Here is a 10,549-nt window from a genome sequence, read left to right as displayed (position 1 = left end):
CCAGGCCAAGGTGCACTTTGAAAATCTTTTTGTCCCGGGATCCCCTTTCAGAGTGAAGCCACGGTCCTATGCCACAAAGACTACAGCCACTTCTGCATGTTGACCTATTAAACTCAAGTTGTTGGGAAGGGCAGGGGATGGGTGGGCTTCAGTAAGACCCTACTCAAGAAGCTGCTCTAAAGGATTGCCAATCAGCTTTCCTGCTTCCAACCTGTGGCCTGTCTCGGGCCGGCCACTGCAGCCACATTGCAATTCCACTCCTTGTCTACCAGGGTGTATGATCCTGGCCCTGCACTCAGGAGAAGGGCAGACTTACTGCTCCTTGATACTTGCTGGCTGCTCGGACTGTGTTGTATCTCACTGCTTTGTCTCTGTGGCCTGCAGAGCAGCACCCGTGCCCTCACCACTGCCGGTGGCCTGTGATAGGGAGTTGCAGGGCCAGCCTGCCTCATCACACAGGGCCTTTTGCTTGAACGTCCAGACAAAATAGGATGAATTCAGTTTCTGCAATGACAAAACGTCCCTGGGCCCCATGTGCATTATACGAGAATCCATTGAAAAATCTGACAATTGGCTCAGCTCAGCATTTACCAGGCTATGTACTCAAATGTATGCCAAGCCCAGTTTCACACGCCTCAGGATGGATTTGAGGAGACTCCTTCTCTGGCTCTGAGTTCTCCAGAAATCAAAATGAGACTCAAGCATCTTCTGCTCAGGGGAGCAAGCCCGCAGAGAGTGGCAGTGCTGGTCAAATGGGCCTCTGCTCCTCGCCGCCGCTCATTCTCTCATCAGTGCACACCTTTATGTTTACTGAATCACAATCATGTTGGTACCTGTCAGTCTAGTCTATCTCTGACTCTGCAGGGGCACTAGGGGGTGCTGTGCTGCTGCAGAGTCATTCTTTCACAGGAGCCCTAAAACCAATTCATGGACAGGAAAAATCCCATAACGCTTTATATGAGAATCTCTGGGCCAATATCCGACTCAGTTAATTACACTGACTAATTAAATTTCTCTGCAGTTTCAACTTCCTCACTCCCCTTTGCAAAATGCTGTTAGATGTTGCAGTGAGCTAACAAACAGCTATGACTTCCCACCCAAAAGATGGCTGGAATTCAGAAGAGAAGGGGTAACGGTTGTATTGTAAGATACTTAGACTGTAAGCCATTCTGGGCAAAGGCAATCCTTTTGTTCTGTTTGTACAGCGCCTAACACTATAGGGTCCATGACTGGGGCGCCTAAGAGATACCACAATACAAACACGTAAATAATAATGAAGTGATACCCGTATAGCTTGTCTGTAGTATCTGTATATCCACTACTATATATGGTACATAAAGTACTTTGAGATTCTTCCAACGAAAGGTGCTGTGTAAATGCAATATACGAGTGGTTATTAATAACAGCAGCTCTAGAATTGGTCAGAGGAGACACACACACATGGAAGGCACCTAAGGACTTAACCATAAAGTAAAACCTGCAGTGGAAGCTCTTCAAACACCATCCGGCTTAGTTATGTTTACATTCAGCAGTAAAACGTGCACGAAGTCTAATGAGTGGCAACTGGCACAGTATAGTTTATACTTCTGTCAGCCTAAATGATTCCAGCATCTCTTGCTCCCTGTACGTCACAATCTAAGGCATTTTCATACCCACTTGCTCCCTAAAACCCAAGCCTTAGGGCCCAAGTCCATACTCCTTACTCCCCTGAACATCCCTGCTGATTTCAATAGGGTTACTAACGTGGGCAAGGGCTTCAGAATTGGGTCCTTTACCTTTTTCACTCTTTTTGCTCTAGGTTAAATGTTCAAATAAGGTGCAATAGGTGCAGCCTCAAAACCCCCCAGTTATACATGCAAAAAGCATTTGTACACACAAGCCTAACTGCTCACTAATGCTTGCAGTTACTCCAATGGACTGTGCAAATGTAAGTTTTTGCAATCACGAAGACTAGAAGAAGCCAAATCCTGGATCCCCTGTGCTAGAGCAACTATGGAAGTCACCAGATTCAGAGAACATGCCCAACTGGATAAGAATTCTGAGCCAAGATGTGCTACCAAGTTAAGACTCTAGCTGGAGGCAGTGCCTTGGTCCTACAGCTGGGTTTCCCAGTGGATTATTTCCCCATTTAGCACACCAGATCACATGACACCCTTATCTCGCAGATGCTGCCTGGAGATAGTGGTCCAACCGTCTGTAGTTGAACCTCCTCACGTAAGCTTCACTGTTCAGTAACATCTGGAACCTAGTTTCATGGTGCAGTTAACCCAACAAAATTGGGTGCTGCATTGCAGACAAAGCCCTTCACTGAGCTGCAGAGAGAGAACACTAGCCACCAGCAATCAAGCCCAAGCACCTCCATTCTGGTTGACTCCTAAGGCTGAACAGAGACCGAATAATTTGTGCCACAGAGGGACACTGAGGCTTTGTCTTCACTAGAAAGGGTTTACCATTATAGCTTTATAGCTCCCCAAAGAAATAAACTATACTGGCAAAAGATTTTTTTTTGCCAGTATAACTGCACTAGGGCTTCTGCCAGCATAGCTATGTCAGTTAGAGGTGTGATTTCTTCCACATTACTAACCAACATAGCTACGCCAGCAAAACTTTTAAGTATAGACCAGGCCATAGGAAGGTCACCCACAAAAATACAGAACATTTAGATGCTCCCATAAATCTCTGGAAGCTTGACGCACTATATACCTGTTAATATTCCAGAGGCCATGAACAATACAGAGACAGCGTAAGAATAATCAAAAGATTGGCAGTGTCAGCAGATCTGGGCTCCATTCTCAGCTCTGACACTGACTCTCTGTGTAGTTTTTACACAGTCAACTTCTTTATACCCATTTCCCCATCAATAAAAATAAGAGAAAATCATAATTAAGTAATTAATATTTCTACAGCACAACACATGCTATACAAGTATAGTACATTGACAGTGTTGTTGTAGCTGTGTTGGTCCCAGAATATAAGAGACAAGTTGGCTAAGACAATATCATTTATTGGACCGACTTCTGATGAGGGACGGGACCAGCTTTTGAGCTTCACAGAGCTCTCCTTGTCTCTCTTACAATTTTACGTCTCTTTGGTCAAAAATGGCCAAAATGAGAGGACTGATTGGGCTGTATATCATGCTCCCACGCTAGCCCCACTGCAGCACAGATATGTAACACTCTCCTTAGTCTTGTTCCAGCACATTGTTCTTGTGTTTGAATACAAAAATGCCTTAGAATAAACAGTGGATAAAAAAGTACATTTACAAGTGATTATGAAGCTAGAAAAGGTGTAACTGAACTACGCTAGCCACATTATCATCAGTGGAATGTGAAGAAAGACAGAGGAAGATGAACTTTTGAAAGGGGACAAACAGATTAAACAATAAACCTACAGGTCCACGATATTCATGCAACAAATAATACCTTCAGCAAGAAAAGATACTGATCCATAAGGGGAAATAGATGCCTGACCTGGAAAACAGCCACCTGAAGCAGAAAAGGCTAGCTTTAAAGACTGTAGGCTAGTTTACACTACACAGTACACCTATACTGGCAGAGGCACCTAGTATAGACACAGCCTGGGCCCACAGAGGGGGGGTTTCTGTTGGTATCACACCACCATCTCCCCAAATGATGTTAACTCTGCCAACAGCAGCTCTCTTCTGCCGCCACAGCTACATCTACATCTACATCTACACTGGGGGTGTTGCTGGCATAGCAATGTTGGCTGGGAGTGCGTCTTTTTTTTCACACCCCGACCAACACGGCTCTGCCAACAAAATGTCCTGGCGTAGCACTAGCTTGGTGTTTTCATTGCTTTCCAGCATGGCAGGCGGCGAGGGGTCATGCAGCAAAGCCTGCCCTACACACAGTGTGCTACCAACACAACTGCGCTGCCTAGGGGGTGGTTTTTTTACTGATCTAGTGACACCAGCACAGCTCCTAGGACCAACCCCTTATACTGGCGTAAAGCTGCCTTAGGCCTGGTCTACACTGCGGGGACAGAGCCAGGGCCCGAGCGAGGCAGCTGGCACGGCCTAGTGTAGACGCAGCCTCCAGTGAGGGAAGGGGTTTGTCCCTGGGTCTAGGAGGCTCCCCGCCCCTCAGAAGCTCGGCTGACGCAGCCTTCACATCCCGCTGCCAGCCCGCGGCATGTGCACCCGCGACCGAGGACAAGCCCCCAGCTACAGCCGGCGGGGCGGGTCCAGGCCCTGCCCGGGCCGGCGGGGGAGCCCGGCGTGCTCGGCAGCGGGAAGAGGGCGGGCGCTGGCGGGCGGAGCGAGCCGCTCACAGGCGCAGCCCCACGCACCCTGCTCGCCCCCGTCCGGCTGCGAGGGACCCTGCGCCTGTTGCGCCCCTCCTCCTTCCTCGCGCTCGCGCAACCCCCGCTAGGGGGAGGGCAGGGATTCGGAGTGCGGCGGCGCAGTTCAGGGCAGAGTGCGGCTGCGCACCCTCTGTGAAGCGGGGTGAAGCGAGTCGAAGTGCGGCTGCGCGGAGACTCGACCGATTTTCTTCTCTGGGGTAGGGAGCACAGCCGACAGCTGTCAGGATGGCCGAGCGGTCTAAGGCGCTGCGTTCAGGTCGCAGTCTCCCCTGGAGGCGTGGGTTCGAATCCCACTTCTGACAAAGCTTTATTTTTTTTTCTCCCCCGTCTGTGGTTTTTTAAGCCTGTGTATTTTAAGCGTCTGCCTATCCCTGCCACGCCTGCTAGGGCACAAGCTGCGGGGAAACCAAAACAACGGGGGAACCAAAACAACGAGGCCCCGAGCAGGCGGATCCACTCCCGGTTTTAGGTGCTCAGGGATCCGGGGTGCAAACCCAAAACGATTGCAATCAAAAGAGTGCAGCTATGTCAGAAGTGGGATTCGAACCCACGCCTCCAGGGGAGACTGCGACCTGAACGCAGCGCCTTAGACCGCTCGGCCATCCTGACTCGCTTATAGGCAGCTGCGCTCTCTTCAGTCTCATTCCCAGCACAGCTTCCCCAGTAGTGGGGGCATATGGCTGGTTGTTTTGCTGGGCTCCTACCAGCCTGCACTGTGCATGCCCTCTGGCTGGAGGTGGGGTAACCAGATAGCCAGTGGGAAACATGGGACAAGGGGCGGGGCAGAAGGGTAAGAGGCACCTGTATAAGAAAAAAGCCTGAATATCGGGACGGTCCCTATAAAAGCCAGGCTCGTTGAAGGCACTTGAGTCACCCCCAGTGCCACCCGCTGAGGTCTGGCCTGCTGAGACGAAGGAGGCTTGAGGCAAGGGACGCACTGCAAGGAGCGGTGTTGCTCCATGGTCAGTGGATAGACTGGAGGCCGTTCGTTCGCAGGCCTACCGGGCTGTGGGGTGCGGGCTCACAGTGGCCATTGTTGACCAGTCCCAGCTGCCTGGTTGCTGGGGTGTGATTGCTCTGGGCATGTGGGAGAGGAGAAGGGAATGCCTCCTGCCGCAGGGTCCCGGTTTGACCTGAGTCACAGTGGATTTGGGAAGGGACTCCTTCTCTTGGATTCTCTCGCCATGCTCAGTGTGGGTTGAAGATGTGGGCCCAGGCCCCCAGCCACAAGCTAGAGGAACAGCTAGGAAAGGGCCCACACACCGGTTTGACACCTTTGCGGGTCTCTGATTGTGGGACACCTGCTCTCATCTGTGCCAGCTGCCAATAGCCCCCAGTGGCCATCCTAATGCTGTGAGATCAATGGGCATAAGGGAGTCCCAGCCACACGCCCTACACCAGCAGCCAGTATCATGACTGGGACAGGAGCTACACCACCAGTAAGTCCTACTAGACAGGGTCATCAACAGGCTGATTTTGTGCTCTCTGGTACTTGGCTCACAGAGCCCTATATAAACAGTGAGCCTGGTTCTGAGCCACTTATGCCCACTTCATGCTGGTATGACTCCATCAGGCCTGATTCTGCTGCCACGGCCAGTGATTTAAATCAGGAGTCATCCCACTAAGATGTGCACCCAGAAGGCTGACAGGCTCAGCGAGCGACTCCACTGAGATGTGTGCATAGAGAAGGCCGGCAGGATCAGAACATGGAGATTGTAGAAATGAGAGTCAGACTACCCACTTCTAACATGAGCCAATCGGCTCTCGGTTATGAAAAAATACAATGAGACTGCCATTAAAAAAATTCTTATCTACGTTATCAGACATTTGAATATGGATCTAGCAATACAGAAATCACTTCTCTCCAGTGCTTGATGCTGTCCCAAGCCCCAGGACTGAGGTAGCTGTGCTATACTCTGTACTGCTTCAATTGCTCTAGGCACCTCCCATTTCACTCACCCCCACGCAATCACTTATTTGTGCGGAGATGTTAGCAGGGAAATTCCCATCCATCCTACTCTCCACTGTTCGATGCCCGGCTCTAAACATTCAGCAACATCCCAGTCCAGGGACAGCTTTTCTCCATCTCCTCTAAGATATTTTCCTGTGCTTTGCAATATTATTTGCTAACTCTAATACCATATGCTCTTTAGCTCAATCTGCAGCAAGACCTTTGTGTGGCTTTTCTCCTCCTCTAGGGATTTCACAAGTTAACCACTTTCTCCAAAGGGCAGAAGGAACCTTTTAGGGATACTTGGTGATTCTGAGACAGTTCTAAAGCGGAGGGGAAAGAGTGATCTAAAATGTCCAGAACGAGTTGTCATCCGTCAGTCCGATCAAGGGCAGCATGTCCCCTCCAGAGTGACACACAAGACACCAGAGCCCCAAGATAAATGTTAGGGTGCAATCCCATACGCTGCCTGGGTGAGTTGGTGGGGAAGAGGGTAGAAGAATATTTCTCTCGTCACACAGCAGCAGGACAGAATACCTCCCTAGCTCCCTGGCACGCATGCTGGCTGGTGCATCTGGCTACAGTGGATCATGGTTTGCTGGCTAGGGACATGGCCAGCCTGCTCCTCCCCAACCACAGCCTGCTAGGGCACATGCCACTAGCTGCACCATGGGCTAGCTGTAGCTCACACTGCTGCATGCTGTACTTCCAGCCGCCCCCTGAACTCCTGCCCCGGGTGACAGGATCTTGGGAACAGAAGACGTGAGATACCATCCCTGCTCCCACAGGACAGAATTTGGCCATTCGCTGTGGCTTTGTACAATATTTAGTAATTTAGCCGTTCAAGCATCAGACTGACCTGGGGCTTTTTATGCCTCCTTGTGGACACGGCTATTACAGACACAGTTATAAACTGTACAGTGAAGATTTGCTTGTGACAAACTGTCTCTCCTCCAGGCACTGTTGTCTCTCTCTTGTCACCACTCTCCTATCCCCTGGCCTCGGACGCATGGCTCTGTTTCGTCTCTCATCTGCACTCTGATATCCCTCCAGTTTAACAGACTCTTCTGCTTGTATTCCCCCAAATTGCACCCTGAGATCTTTCTTATTCTCTTCTCTAAAGTCCCTTTCTCATTGCACGGTCAGCATCGTACAAGAAGGAGGATGCAGCACTTGGTTTCTACCATCTGATGCAGTGCGCCATGCACTGTCATTTCATGATGTACACATGGGCAAGCTCCTCTTATCAGCTTAGAATGTCAGGTGAGAGATCTGCAAACAAGCCAGGACTCTGGCGCACACAGCCAGAGGAATCCTCATTAGCCACCTGGGGAGATCAATAGCCTGGCTTTCACATTGCTACTGTCTGGTTTGTTACTTCCCAGAGCTTTTTTGCTCACGTTTTATTTTCCTTGTTTGTAGGCCAGACTGTCCACTCAACCACCATGGGACAAAAAGCCATTGATCTCTGCTGGAGTGCTGTGGAAAAGGAGTAGCATCCATGGGGCTTTATTCCCCCTTTCCCCAAAGCAGAGAGGATCCTCCACAAAGACAGGATCCAGTGGGAAGGAGCAAAAATGGACAGAAAGGCAGAGGGGTGTGGAGATGGGTATTTGTGACATTACCCAGGGTATAACCTGGACTGATGGGCAGCTGTGTCCTCTCACCATTAGCTAGGCTAACAGCAGAATTCTTCCATTGACCTAATCACGTTTACACTGGGGATTAGGTCAGCATAATTACAGCACTCGGGGATGTGAATTTTTCACCCCAACCGCCATAGCTACATTGCCCAAACTTTAAGGTGTGGGCCAGGCCTCAGTAAAAGACTGATCCAAAGCCGATTGATATCTCGGGGACTCTTTCCATTGACTTCAATGAGCTTCAGCCCAAGTCCTATGCGTATGTGTGAAGAGCTATTAAGGAAAGGCCATGTCAGGGATGAGGGGGGGTTGCATTCGTTCTGAAAATGGTCAAGCCCGTGGTCATGCTGCTGTCTCACAAGGAGTGATTTCCACAAGGTAGGGCCTGCTCTGTCAGGCTGCCGCACTCATGGGCCTCCTGCTATAGACCAGTGGGTCTCAAACTTTTTAAATGGAGTCCCCCTCCCCTCCCCGTGGACTTTTGTATAACAATTGCACCCCCCCTACCCCCTGGGATCCCCCCCACTTTCAGAAATTAAACAGGGCAACAGCGTGGGGAGCGGGGAGCGTGCCTGGTAGCGGCAGGGGGCAGCTGCAGTGGGAGGCAGGCAGCTGCAGTGGCTCTGTTCCCCGCTCTGCCAGCAGTGCAGCCCGGGCAGGTGTTGAGGGTGGGGCATGCGTAGGAAGGGAGCGGAGGCGGGGGAAGGCTGCTGCGGGCAGCAAGCCCAGCACAGCTGGTAGTCGCAGAGAAGCGGGGGTGGCAGCAGCTGCAGGAGCTGGGGATAGAGCCGGTCCAGCTCCTCACCCAGCATGCCCCCCAAACTCCGCCCATGGCGCCTTCCCCCCCCCCCCATGATCCATCTCACACCCCCACTTTGAGAATCACTGCTATAGACTGTCCCGGTAGAATGTAGCTACCGTTGAGGGAGGTTGTGACTGTGGAGGGGGAGGCAGTCTCGCAGTCTTCTGGGGTCAGTCCAACGGAAAGCTCTGAACATCAGGAGAGAGACCTGGAACTGGGGAGCCAGCCTGTGAAGTGAGAGGGGGCACCCAGCAGACACTTTCACAGGTTGATTGGATTTAAGTCCGCAAGGGACTGTTAGACCACCTAGTCTAAGCTCCTGTCTATCACCAGCCATTAACTTTCACCCAGCTGCCCCTGCATTGAGCACAGTAAGTTGTCATTGGCTAAAGCAGGTCTTCCAGGAAGGCTTCCAGTCTAGCTCTGAAGACATCAAGCGATGGCGAATCCATGACACTTGGTAGGTTGTTGCAATGGTTAATCATGCTCCCTGTTAAAAAGGCATGGCTAATTTCTGCTTTCAATTTGTCTGGCTTCATAGCATGAACACTCCTACTTACTCATGTGAGTAACATTTGCAAGATAAGCTCCTTTATTAACAAATTGCCAGACTGAAGCAGACTTAGTTGCTCTTTGGACAGTTATACCCTATAGTCTAGTACTTCCTTGGGGCTGAAATTCACTATCTTAATCTGAAAATGTGTAATCAAAGAAGAAAACCACCATAGCTACAGTTGCCTTGAGGCCTGTGGGCCCAGTGCTGAGGTCTTTCTTCAGATTTTACTCAATCCTTCAGGCAAACCTCCCCTTGAAGTCATTGGAATGTTTGCTTGAGTAAAGAACAGCTAAGAAAGGACTTCAAGAGTTTGTCTTGCGATTTCATTTATGTGGATGAAGAAGCCCTTCAATTTGCACAATCGCTATCTGATTTCCTATCCCTGGTGCTTGTCACAAGGCTGCTTCTCCAGCTACCCAATGAGCCTGTTTTCATGGTCTCCTATTCACAAACACACACAGTCTGTGTCTTTTTCACCACAGGTACCTTTAATCCTCAGCTTCCAAGCATGGCAGGACACAGCACAGGTACAAACCAGGAGGAGGAGCCTTCCACAGCTTCTCTTCTCCGGTCCCTTTGCTTCTTGTTCCTCCCAATGACATATCCTCCCAGTTATTTACTGAGCCAGCTGTCTCATTAGCCCAGCAATCACCATGCAGGTATCAGTAATCCCCCAAGAGAAACTGGTTAATTAACTTCACTCAAGGAAAGATTACAAGCGTCCCCAGAGTGCACTGCAGAACCTCCCATTGACCTGTGTGCTACAACTAGCGCTCTGTGAGAGTCAGTGATATTAACAGTGCAGAGCAACGTGGCTACTTGCCTCCCCCTTCCTGAGAAAAGAACTGGGCTAGGAATGTAAACACATTAATCCCAGGCAAGCAATATCCATCTCTCAGATGGGGAAAGAAAACAACAAACAAAACACCAACAGCTCACCCAGTAAAGCCAGGCTCAAAACAAACAATTTCCTTGCTCATGCTAGCATAGCTGCCAAGTAAGAGTTACCTTTGCAGCGACTGCCAGGAAGAAAGGGTATAGTAATAATATTGGATAAAAGGCTTTAAAAGAAATCAGACCTAGGAAAGTGGAAGGGGCTACCCGAAGTCACTGGTATAAAAAATGATGTGTTTTGCTTTTAAACACGTCTCTTCGAATGGGACCCACTCAGAAAGGCCATGGCTAGACTACAAGGAAAGGAGCCTGCATCCTGTGGAACAAAGCTTCTCCCAGCCACTTTTTAAAAATCTTACTTTGGCCCTACAGCAGGCGTT

General features: G+C 50.1%; 2 non-coding genes across 2 annotated transcripts; one reads left to right on the top strand and one right to left on the bottom strand.

The window, feature by feature from the left end:
- Window positions 1–4,542: 4,542 nt before the first annotated feature.
- TRNAL-CAG (transfer RNA leucine (anticodon CAG)) lies at window positions 4,543–4,625 on the top strand. The gene has a single exon. It is a non-coding gene; the product is annotated as a tRNA-Leu (tRNA).
- A 224-nt stretch (window positions 4,626–4,849) lies between these two features.
- TRNAL-CAG (transfer RNA leucine (anticodon CAG)) lies at window positions 4,850–4,932 on the bottom strand. Its single transcript has one exon. It is a non-coding gene; the product is annotated as a tRNA-Leu (tRNA).
- Between the last annotated feature and the right edge of the window lie 5,617 nt (window positions 4,933–10,549).

The sequence above is a fragment of the Emydura macquarii genome, unplaced genomic scaffold (assembly GCF_026122565.2).
Source record: "Emydura macquarii macquarii isolate MOO-44397 ecotype Brisbane River unplaced genomic scaffold, CSIRO-AGI_Emac_v2 contig_295, whole genome shotgun sequence".
NCBI classification, from domain to species: Eukaryota; Metazoa; Chordata; order Testudines; family Chelidae; genus Emydura; species Emydura macquarii.
This window is presented reverse-complemented; position numbering and strand designations above follow the sequence as displayed.